This window comes from Nerophis lumbriciformis, linkage group LG10, assembly GCF_033978685.3.
Source record: "Nerophis lumbriciformis linkage group LG10, RoL_Nlum_v2.1, whole genome shotgun sequence".
Classification (NCBI taxonomy): Eukaryota; Metazoa; Chordata; class Actinopteri; order Syngnathiformes; family Syngnathidae; genus Nerophis; species Nerophis lumbriciformis.
This window is the reverse complement of record NC_084557.2, coordinates 33,810,685-33,821,622: the sequence shown is the minus strand read 5'-3', so window position 1 is coordinate 33,821,622 and position 10,938 is coordinate 33,810,685.

Sequence of the window (10,938 nt, the reverse complement as noted above, 5' to 3'; positions counted from 1 at the left end):
TAGTCCAGGGGTCGGCAACCCAAAATGTTGAAAGAGCCATATTGGACCAAAAAAAAAAAAAAAAAAAATATCTGTCTGGAGCTGCAAAAAATTAAAAGTGTTATAATGAAGGCAACACATGATGTAAGTGTCTATATTAGCCTACTATCAAAATGACTTTAAAAGTCTTATATAAGTGTTATAATGAAGGCAACACATGATGTAAGTGTCAATATTAGATATATTAACCTACTATCAAAATGATTTTAAAAGTCTTATATAAGTGTTATAATGAAGGCAATACATAATGTAAGTGGCTATATTAGCCTACTATCAAAATGACTTTAGAAGTCTTATATAAGTGTTAAAATGAAGGCAACACATGATGTAAGTGTCTATATTAGCCTACTATCAAAATTACTTTAAAAGCCTTATATAAGTGTAATAATGAAGGCAACACATGATGTAAGTGTCTATATTAGCCTACTATCAAAATGACTTTAAAAGTCTTATATAAGTGTTATAAGGAAGGCAACACATGATGTAAGTGTCAATATTAGATATATTAACCTACTATCAAAATTATTTTAAAAGTCTTATATAAGTGTTATAATGAAGGCAACACATGATGTAAGTGTCTATATTAGCTATATTAGCCTACTATCAAAATGACTTTAAAAGTCTTATACAAGTGTTATAATGAAGGCAACACATGATGTAAGTGTCTATATTAGCTATATTAGCCTACTATTAAAATGACTTTAAAAGCCTTATATAAGTGTAATAATGAAGGCAACACATGATGTAAGTGTCAATATTAGCTATATTAGCCTACTATCAAAATGACTTTAAAAGTCTTATATAAGTGTTATAATGAAGGCAATACATGATGTAATTGTCTATATTAGCCGACTACCCAAATTACTTTAAAAGTCTTATATAAGTGTTTAATGAAGGCAACACATGATGTAAGTGTTTGTATTAGCTATATTAGTCTACTATCAAAATTACTTTAAGAGTCTTATATAAGTGTTATAATGAAGGCAACACATGATGTAAGTGTCCATATTAGCCTACTATCAAAATGACTTTAAAAGTCTGTTATAAGTGCTATAATAAAGGCAACACAGGATGTAAGTGTCTATATTAGCTATATTAGCCTACTATCAAAGGCTGACGCAAAATCTTTGTAGACAGAAATGTTGTATTTTAATTTTTATTCTACACATTTTTGCAACATTGGAAATCATTAGTAAAATGGAGGTTTCTCACAGGATGAAATGACTGGCTCAGAATGGCCAAAGGTATAGATGTGTGTGTCCAAGTTTAAGGAAACTACATGCTGTCTTCTTCTAATGGATTTATTACAATCTTTGCGAGCTGGGTAATGTTTGCTGTGGTCTGGAACAACACAGGACACAAACAACTATGGAAAATGCAGTCAATATTACATACATATAATGTATCATGAAACATGCAAATATAAATTAAATACACAGACGGCATAAGTAAAGGAAATTAAATCATCTCAAATATACCTACAAACGAGGCTTAATGATGCAATATGTACATACAGCTAGCCTAAATAGCATGTTAGCATTGATGAACTTGCAGTCATGGATTGACCAAATATGCCTGATAAGCACTCCAGCAAATCAATAACATCAACAAAGCTCACCTTTGTGCATTCACGCACAGCATAAAACGTTTGGTGGACAAAATGAGACAAAGAAGAAGTGGTATGATACACGTCTTTCTGTGGCAGCATCGGAGAAAGTTGTACATGTAAACAAACTACGATGAGTTCAAGGGTCACTGAAATTAGTAGGACAAAACGGTGCTTGCCAAATACTCTCATCAGAGAAGCATGTATAACATAAACAGTGGGATTTCTAACAATTAAGATGGTTTGTGTCATGTTTGTTCTCCTACAGAATATATATTAAAACTAAAAATATATATTTTCTTCATCTATTTCCATTTTCACACAAGAGGTATAGGGGACCACTCGGTTGGCGCTAAAGCACACGGCTTTAGAGCTGCAGGTTGCTGACCCCTGGTCTAGTTGGACTTAGGGGGAACAAGTAGGGGACTCTAGTCTTTACAAAGCACATGAAAACTTCTTATTGTTTACATGCATGGTGCAATGTATCCAAGGTGTATTAAAACAACCAGGAAGCTTGGAAATAATTCATAATCAGAGAAATAGACTTTAATTTAAACATGGCATTTATTGTATTGTCTCTCTCCATTCACTGTTTTTTAACCAGCATATATTTTCATCATATTTGAGGTATAGCTGAAAAGGGAAAACAAGATTTGTGGCGCAGTTAGGCAACGTGTGTGAAGATGACATCTCCCAGAAGTAAAAGATGCAAGAGTTCTTAAACAGGACTTGAGACATGAGTCCCTGGGGTCATGTGACAAGAAGTGTGACTAATGTTATTTCACTCTGTCTAACATCTTTTAATTTCATTACTGACGCACAGTAAATCCCTCAAGTGGAGATTTTGTTCTACTTGTTTTCTGTGTGAGGACATTTATACAGAAACTGGAATATTTTTTTAATTTTAATTTTAATTTAAATTTTATTTTGTCCTGTCCAGCTTCTCAGGCAAATTATATAGTTGATGCAGATGCCCATATCGGCTGTTCAGATTTACTTTACAAAAGAGAAGTGTGGGATACTTCTCTTGTTGCCTTATTTGTATTAGACTTTATTAAATGGATTTATATTAATGTTTAGTGCAGCCGGACCGGAGCAGGAGGGGATAGAAAAAGAATAAAAGGAAGACAGGGGATAAGGCAAAGAGACAACAACAACAATAACAACAACAACAACAATAGAACAACATCAGCGAATAGTATATGTACAAATATGATGGTAAAAGTGATAGCACAGAAGCAGTTAGTGAAATGAATAATAATACACAAATGACAATGAGTATTATTACACTACAAATGGAGCAATACAAATACCAATAGAAATAGCACTATTGATAATTTATAATAACAATAATTTACCTCTATTATCAACAATACAATTGTTTCAAATGCAACAATACATATATGTAATGATAACTTGAAAAACAAATAAAAGCAGATAAATGGAGGGGAAGAAAGAGAAGCAAACTGTATTAACCTTGTAGATTGTTATAGTAACAATAGGTTAAGCTTTGTCAGTGTGCCATGTGTTATACCCAGTTTACCCTAGGGCAACAACGTTAATATATGTTTTATGAAACGTGATTATATGCATGAGTGTATGTATGTATATGTACTTGTATATGTACATGTATGTGTATATGTATGTTTGTACAGTGAATGTATATGTACAGTATGTATATATGTATGTTTGTACAGTGAATGTATATGTACATGTATGTGTATATGTATGTTTGTACAGTGAATATGCGTGTGGATGTACGGACTTTGAGTATGTAGGTATGTACTGTATTTGTGTATGTATGTGGGAGCGTAGGTACCTATGTGTGCGCGTATCTATGACAGAAAATGGAATATAATAATTAAAAATCCCTGTCGAATGCACTGTGCATGTGCACAATTACAGTGACACATTATCATGGATATTTAAAATAGGCTTTTATTATTATTAGTATTATGTTTTTAAAACATCAAACAATTAGTTAATCCCAATAAAACACAGTTAACCTTACTCTACTCTTTTAACATTTAATGAGTATCCTGTTTATAATCCCATGTTTTTTTTGTAGTAGAGATGTGACGTTCACAAATGGATCGAGTCGTTTTAAGTGAACAACAAGAGCCAGTTCGTTTAGGAGCTGTTTTTCATTCACATGCAGATGCAATTTTTATTTCTACTTTTATTTATGCTTTTTTTTTTTTACATTTTATTCTTGCATATTTTTATGTTTTTTCTCAGTGTTGTGAAAAATGATTTTTGTACTACAAAGGTTTTAAAATACAAGTAGAGTGGAAAACAACTCTATAGTGAAGCTATTATGAAATATACCTGATTTATGACACCTAAAGACTTTCAAAGTTTGCAGATAAACAAATATGATCAAAATAGCATCAATCTCATGGAGATTCTCAAGCCATTTTGAGAGATAATGAGGAAGCCGGTCACGAGATCGGGTGACGTTGCGCGAGGAACTACAGATCCCTTCCCCATCAACAACAATGCTAATCAAGCAGACTTTGTGAGAGCCAACAATGATTACTTTAGGAAAAATTATGATCCAGTACCTTATATTTTTGAGCCCGAACACAAGGAGGATGAGCAATAAGTTTTGGAAGATGAGTGTTAAACGGATGCAGCTTTATTGTGACACTAGCATAAACATACAACATAAACATACAAACTAACCATATAAACCATAATAAAACAAACACTTACTGTAATATTTCCACTCTCGCTGAGATGCCGACCGACTTGACGCTCACATAATCCGGATTAGATGAAGAATTAAATTGCAATCCTCACGAAAGGTTAAAAAAAAGTTCCTGCAGGAAGCGTCTTTTGAGGTCTTTTTCGCCATCTCTCGGGAATGTGAAAGTCGACTAGTTTGCCGGTCCATGGCCACATTTGTCTACTACCGGGTGAGAGATGCATGAATTATAATCTAGAATTCACTTTTAGCAAGTTTAAGACGAAGTAGAAGCAGCCGTCGGCTCAGTGTCAACAATAGCAGCGTAAGCTAGTATTAGCTCACTGCTGTCAAAGCGCCGCTAATATAATCCATCTGCGTTAGCACTTATAATAACAATGACACTCATATTTAGTTAATTTTCAGGTCACGACATGTAAATGGAATATTGTTGGCGCTTTCTGGATGTTTTTAGAGAGAGTATTATGACCTCAACAGAGGACTCTCTATTGTTAGCTATTTGTTTACGATTTCGAATGCATAAAAAAGACAAGCATATGTGTGGATTGTGAATGATAGACAGCACATTTATTTCAAATTCTTACGTATTTCCAGTATGACTGATCTGATAACATGGTCACAGTGTTACTCAGTGATGTCACTCCCCGAAAATAGCCGAAGGTATTCGGAGCGGGATATTCAAAATGGCTGACTAAATTTGTGGCATTTTGTGATGTTTTGTTGGTATTTTCACATACTTTGCCGATTTTAAATACAATTGGGTACTGTATAATGCAAGGGTGTCAAACTCATTTAAGCTCAGGGGCCGCATGGAGGAACATCTGTGCACACGCGGGCCGGACTATTAAAATCATGGCATTAAAACTAAAAAAATAAAGACAACTTCAGATTGTTTTGTTTGTCTTACTTTGGCCAAAAATAGGAGAAACACATTCTGAAAATATTATAATAAAAATATAGAAAAAAATACCGGCAGTGCTAAAGTTTAGATCCATGAAGGAAAGAAGAAAGTGAATGAATGTTTATAACTGAATACATTTTACCAGTGACGTGCAGTCAGGGGAGGCAGGTGAGGCGGGGCCTCACGTGCCATCATGGAAAGAAAAAAAATGTAAAAAGATTTAAAAAAAATTAAATTGTTATATGTATCCAGTGATTACACTATAAAGTTATTTTCATTATAACTTCACCAGTTTTAGATTATTTCTATTCAAAATCGCTGAAATTTCACATTTGCCGTTCAAATACTGAGAAGAGACTTGCGGTGAACAGCAGCCAGTTGAGGCACGTCACTGAGTTGAGCCTCACCATGTTGCGCAATGACTCGGCTAACTGCTGGCCTGCTGTGCAGTGAGACCGTATTACTATATGAATTATATTATACATTTCCATAGTTTAGTTAGCTGAGGTATATAATGTACAGTGTATTTTGTCAACAACTGTATGTGTGTAACATATTTCTTGTGCTGAGCAATCATAAAACGGCTGCAAAAGACGCACTGTGTGAGGCTCGCAGTAATCCGCCTCCTGGTGGCAGAGGGCGGTAGTGATCCCAGATATCATTCTTGCGACTACTCGGCTGCAGAAGAAGTGACAACAAGCAGCAACAGTTAGCAGCGATCGTTTATTTTTTCCTCTTGCCTGGACTATTAACATGGAGGATTACATATCTAAAATAAAACAGTTTTCTAAACTGGACTTTCAATCGAAGCAGGAGGTAATAATTAAAGGAAGATCTCCATCGAGACAGAGAGACTTTTAAAACTGAAGAAAGATAAGGAAGACTTCTATAGACAAGTTATCAATGCTTTTGTTCAGAAGGAGCGGCACATGGACTTCATTTATAAGTAAAGGTAAGACCATAATAAAGTTTTTTTTAAATTAAATGTGCTTTTTTGTGTGCTGCAGTTTGTATGTGTAAAGTTAAAGTTAAGTTAAAGTACCAATGATTGTCACACACACTAGGTGTGGTGAAATGTGTCCTCTGCATTTGACCCATCCCCTTGCTCACCCCCTGGGAGGTGAGGGGAGCAGTGGGCAGCAGCGGCGGCGCGCCGGGCCCGGGAATCATTTTTGGTGATTCAACCCCCAATTCCAACACTTGGTGCTGAGTGCCAAGCAGGGAAGAATGCTGATATGAGCTTTTAAACATAACCCGTTAACTGCTGCCAATCAAATGGTGAATAAGATACTCTTTAGGGTTCATATGTTTGTAAATCTGACTGTGATGAAGTCAGTGCCTCACCAGCCATAAACCTCACCGCATTTTACATATGCATAAAAATTTGTTTTCTTTTGTATTATTTTTGTAATGAATTAAGTAATGTTTATGACAACCTTTTTCCAAAACACAATATAGAATGTGAGGTATAACAGGATAATGCATACATTTATCATTTGTTTTCAAAACCCTTACAAAAAAGTGGCACCCCAAAAATTTACTGTGGGAAGTGAGGTGAATTATATTTATATAGCGCTTTTCTCTAGTGACTCAAAGCGCTTTTACATAGTGAAACCCAATATCTAAGTTACATTTAAACCAGTGTGGGTGGCACTGGGAGCAGGTGGGTAAAGGGTCTTGCCCAAGGACACAACGGTAGTGACTAGGATGGCGGAAGTGGGGATCGAACCTGCAACCCTCAAGTTGCTGGCACGGCCACTCTACCAACCGAGCTATACCGCATGATGGGGTCCCTGCGACCCCATTTTGAAAATTCCTAGCGCCAACACTGATGGAATATCAGTGTGTAGATAATTCATCCATTTTTCCACCACTCAACCCTCTCGGGGACAAACCTATCCCAGCTGCATTTGGGCGGAAGGCGGGGTACACCCTGGACAAGTCGCCACCTCATCACAGGGCCAACACAGATAGACAGACAACATTCACACTCACATTCACACACATGGCGTAGTGGGTAGAGCAACCGTGCCAGAAACCTGAGGGTTGCAGGTTCGCTCCCCGCCTCTTACCATCCAAAAATCGCTGCCGTTGTGTCCTTGGGCAGGACACTTCACCCTTTGCCCCCGGTGCCACTCACACCGGTGAATTGAATGAGGTGGTGGTTGGAGGGGCCGTTGGCGCAAATTGCAGCCACGCTTCCGTCAGTCTACCCCAGGGCAGCTGTGGCTATGAAAGTAGCTTACCACCACCAGGTGTGAATGATTGATGGGTTCTACATGTAAAGCGACTTTGGGTACTTAGAAAAGCGCTATATAAATCCCAGTTATTATTATTATTAAACTACGACAAAGTTTAACATGGACTCTGACCTGCGGCAGGTCTTAAAATCAATAAAAAAAATTTAATCTGACACTGTAAATATGCCACTGTTTCTTGTGGATTACATTGGTAATTATGGTCAAAGACCAAGAGTTTTGTATTAAAGCAAAATGAGCATAGCATCAACTTATATGACCCAATCCAAACAACTTTTTCCGCTTATGGTACAAATAAAGGGCAGCACGGTGACACAGGGGTTAGTGCATGTGCCTCACAATACGAAGGTCCTGAGTAGGGATGTCCGATAATGGCTTTTTGCCGATATCCGATCTTCCGATATTGTTCAACTCTTTAATTACTGATACCGATATCAACAGATACCGATATCAACCGATATATGCAGTCGTGGAATTAACCCATTATTATGCCTAATTTGGACAACAAGGTATGGTGAAGATAAGGTACTTTTTAAAAAAAATTATAAAATAAGATAAATAAATTAAAAACATTTTCTTGAATAAAAAAGAAAGTAAAACAATATAAAAACAGTTACATGGAAACTAGTAATTAACGAAAATTAGTAAAATTAACTGTTAAAGGTTAGTACTATTAGTGGACCAGCAGCACGCACAATCATGTGTGCTTACGGACTGTATCCCTTGCAGACTGTATTGATATATATTGATATATAATGTAGGAACCAGAATATTAATAACAGAAAGAAACAACCCTTTTGTGTGAATGAGTGTGAATGAGTGTAAATGGGGGAGGGAGGTTTTTTGGGTTGGTGCACTAATTGTAAGTGTATCTTGTGTTTTTTTATGTTGATTTAATAAAAAAACAAAAAAACAAAAAAAAAACCCCGATACCGATAATAAAAAACCCGATACCGATCATTTCTGATATTACATTTTAACGCATTTATCGGCCGATAATATCGGCAGGCCGATATTATCGGACATCGCTAGTCCTGAGTAGTCCTGGGTTCGATCCTGCGCTCGGGATCTTTCTGTGTGGAGTTTGCATGTTCTCCCTGTGACTGCATGGGTTCCCTCCGGGTACTCCGGCTTCCTCCCACCTCCAAAGACATGCACCTGGGGATAGGTTGATTGACAACACTAAATTGGCCCTAGTGTGTGAATGTGAGTGTGAATGTTGTCTTTCTATCTGTGTTGGCCCTGTGATGAGGTGGAGACTTGTCCAGGGTGTACCCCGCCTTCCGGCCATTACAAGCTGAGATAGGCTACAGCACCCCCCGCGACCCCAAAAGGGACAAGCGGTAGAAAATGGATGGATGGATGGTACAGAAAAACTATAACAAACACAAAAAGTCAACACACATGGTCGCACATAACATACAACCTGCTCACTAAACTTTGTGGACATTATAAAAAATGCCCAAGCACCACACACAATTTCAAATTACACCCATATAAATCCACTACAAGGCATGATGGGTAATATGCAAAACACACACAGGCATCCATATGACAGCGTATTGGCGATCACCCTGGAAAACAAGGCTTTACCACAGGTTGTACTGCATTTTTAAATGTTTGGTCAACGTCCCTCCTCAATTTGGTATAAAATATTATGCAGACGTATACCATTGCGATCGCCGATTTAGAGTATAAACCGTTGTGTAAAATCGATCAGCACGAGCACACAGGCACTCTGAACCAGACAGCACACAGAGTTGCAATAAACACTTAAAAAAACAGAGGTCTTTTTTTCTAACTCCAACTGAAGTTAATGTAGTGATATATGTATATATACAGTACAGGCCAACAGTTTGGACACACCTTCTCCTCATTCAATGCGTTTTCTTTATTTTCATGACTATTTATTTACATTGTAGATTGTCACTGAAGGCATCCAAACTGTGAATGAACACATGTGGAGTTATGTACTTAACACAAAAAGGTGAAATAACTGAAAAACATGTTTTATATTCTAGTTTCTTCAAAATAGCCACCCTTTGCCCTGATTACTGCTTTGCACACTCTTGACATTCTCTCGATGAGCTTCAAGAAGTAGTCACCTGAAATGGTTTTCACTTCACAGGTGTGCTTGAAGCTCATCGAGAGAATGCCAAGAGTGTTAATGATTATTTGCAAAAAAAAAAAAAGTTTATCAGTTTGAACATCAAATATGTTGTCTTTGTAGCATATTCAACTGAATATGGGTTGAAAATGATTTGCAAATCATTGTATTCCGTTTATATTTACATCTAACACAATTTTCCAACTCATATGGAAACGGGTTTTGTACAAATAGCACATATGCAGAAGCATATCCCAAACTACATGCACTTTTACTACAGGACATATTTTGATGAACTGTATACTGATTGGCATTGATTTATTTTGTACATTTAAATACACATTTAAGTTGTATACATGACTCCTAATTAGAGCATTATTATGAAAGCATCCAGACTTGAACAAAAGGGGCCTGCCTATGTGATTAAATGTGCAGATGATTTGCCCTGCTGGGAAATACAACACTTTAACCAAAACCCCTTTCAAAGGAAGAGAACGAGAAATTATTACGTTCAAAGCGTTTTATTCCGTCACAAAATCCCTCTTTTGTATTGAAGTAGAGCAGATGGTTGTCTGGGAGGGAACATAGGCATCAGCAGAACTAATTTCTTCTCCTGGGTGGAAAGACAGAACAGGCTGCTCCTCGATTCTTAACCAACGTAACAGCTGTTGGTGAATTAAACACCAGTCAAGACTCTTTTTAAAGCTCTTAACCTCGAGAAGTCCTACAACATCAACTGCCTCAATTGATAACGCATGCAAAAAGGGCCACACAACTGATGCGGGGCCTCTGGGGACCTAATAGCTAGTTAACACTCATGTCAATGCATTAACCCTTGACGAGCCAAATGAAGAAGGCCACCGTGGCGGCGTAACTTCAGGGCTAGATATAACTGGGGAAAAGTTTAACCGTCAAATTGATGATACAAACTGTGTGAAGAGTAGAACAATACATATATATATATTTAGGAATGGAACATTGCTCTTTTAAAAATCAGGCTTGTGCAATATTTTATTTATTGACGACATAATTTTTATTCTAGAATTTAGGCCTTTATTTAGAAAAGGCATATTTTTACAATTTGCACAAACGACATGTACAATTACACCACCAAGGTAAAAGTGAACATTTTGATCATAATGTAAATATGTTTTATATCACTTTTTTCCAAAACAAACCCTTGTAGAAAAAAATAGTACAATATGAAACAATTAATTAATCTCCCGTCACTCACTTAAAGGGGAACATTATCACCAGACCTATGTAAGCGTCAATATATACCTTGATGTTGCAGAAAAAAGACCAAATATTTTTTTAACC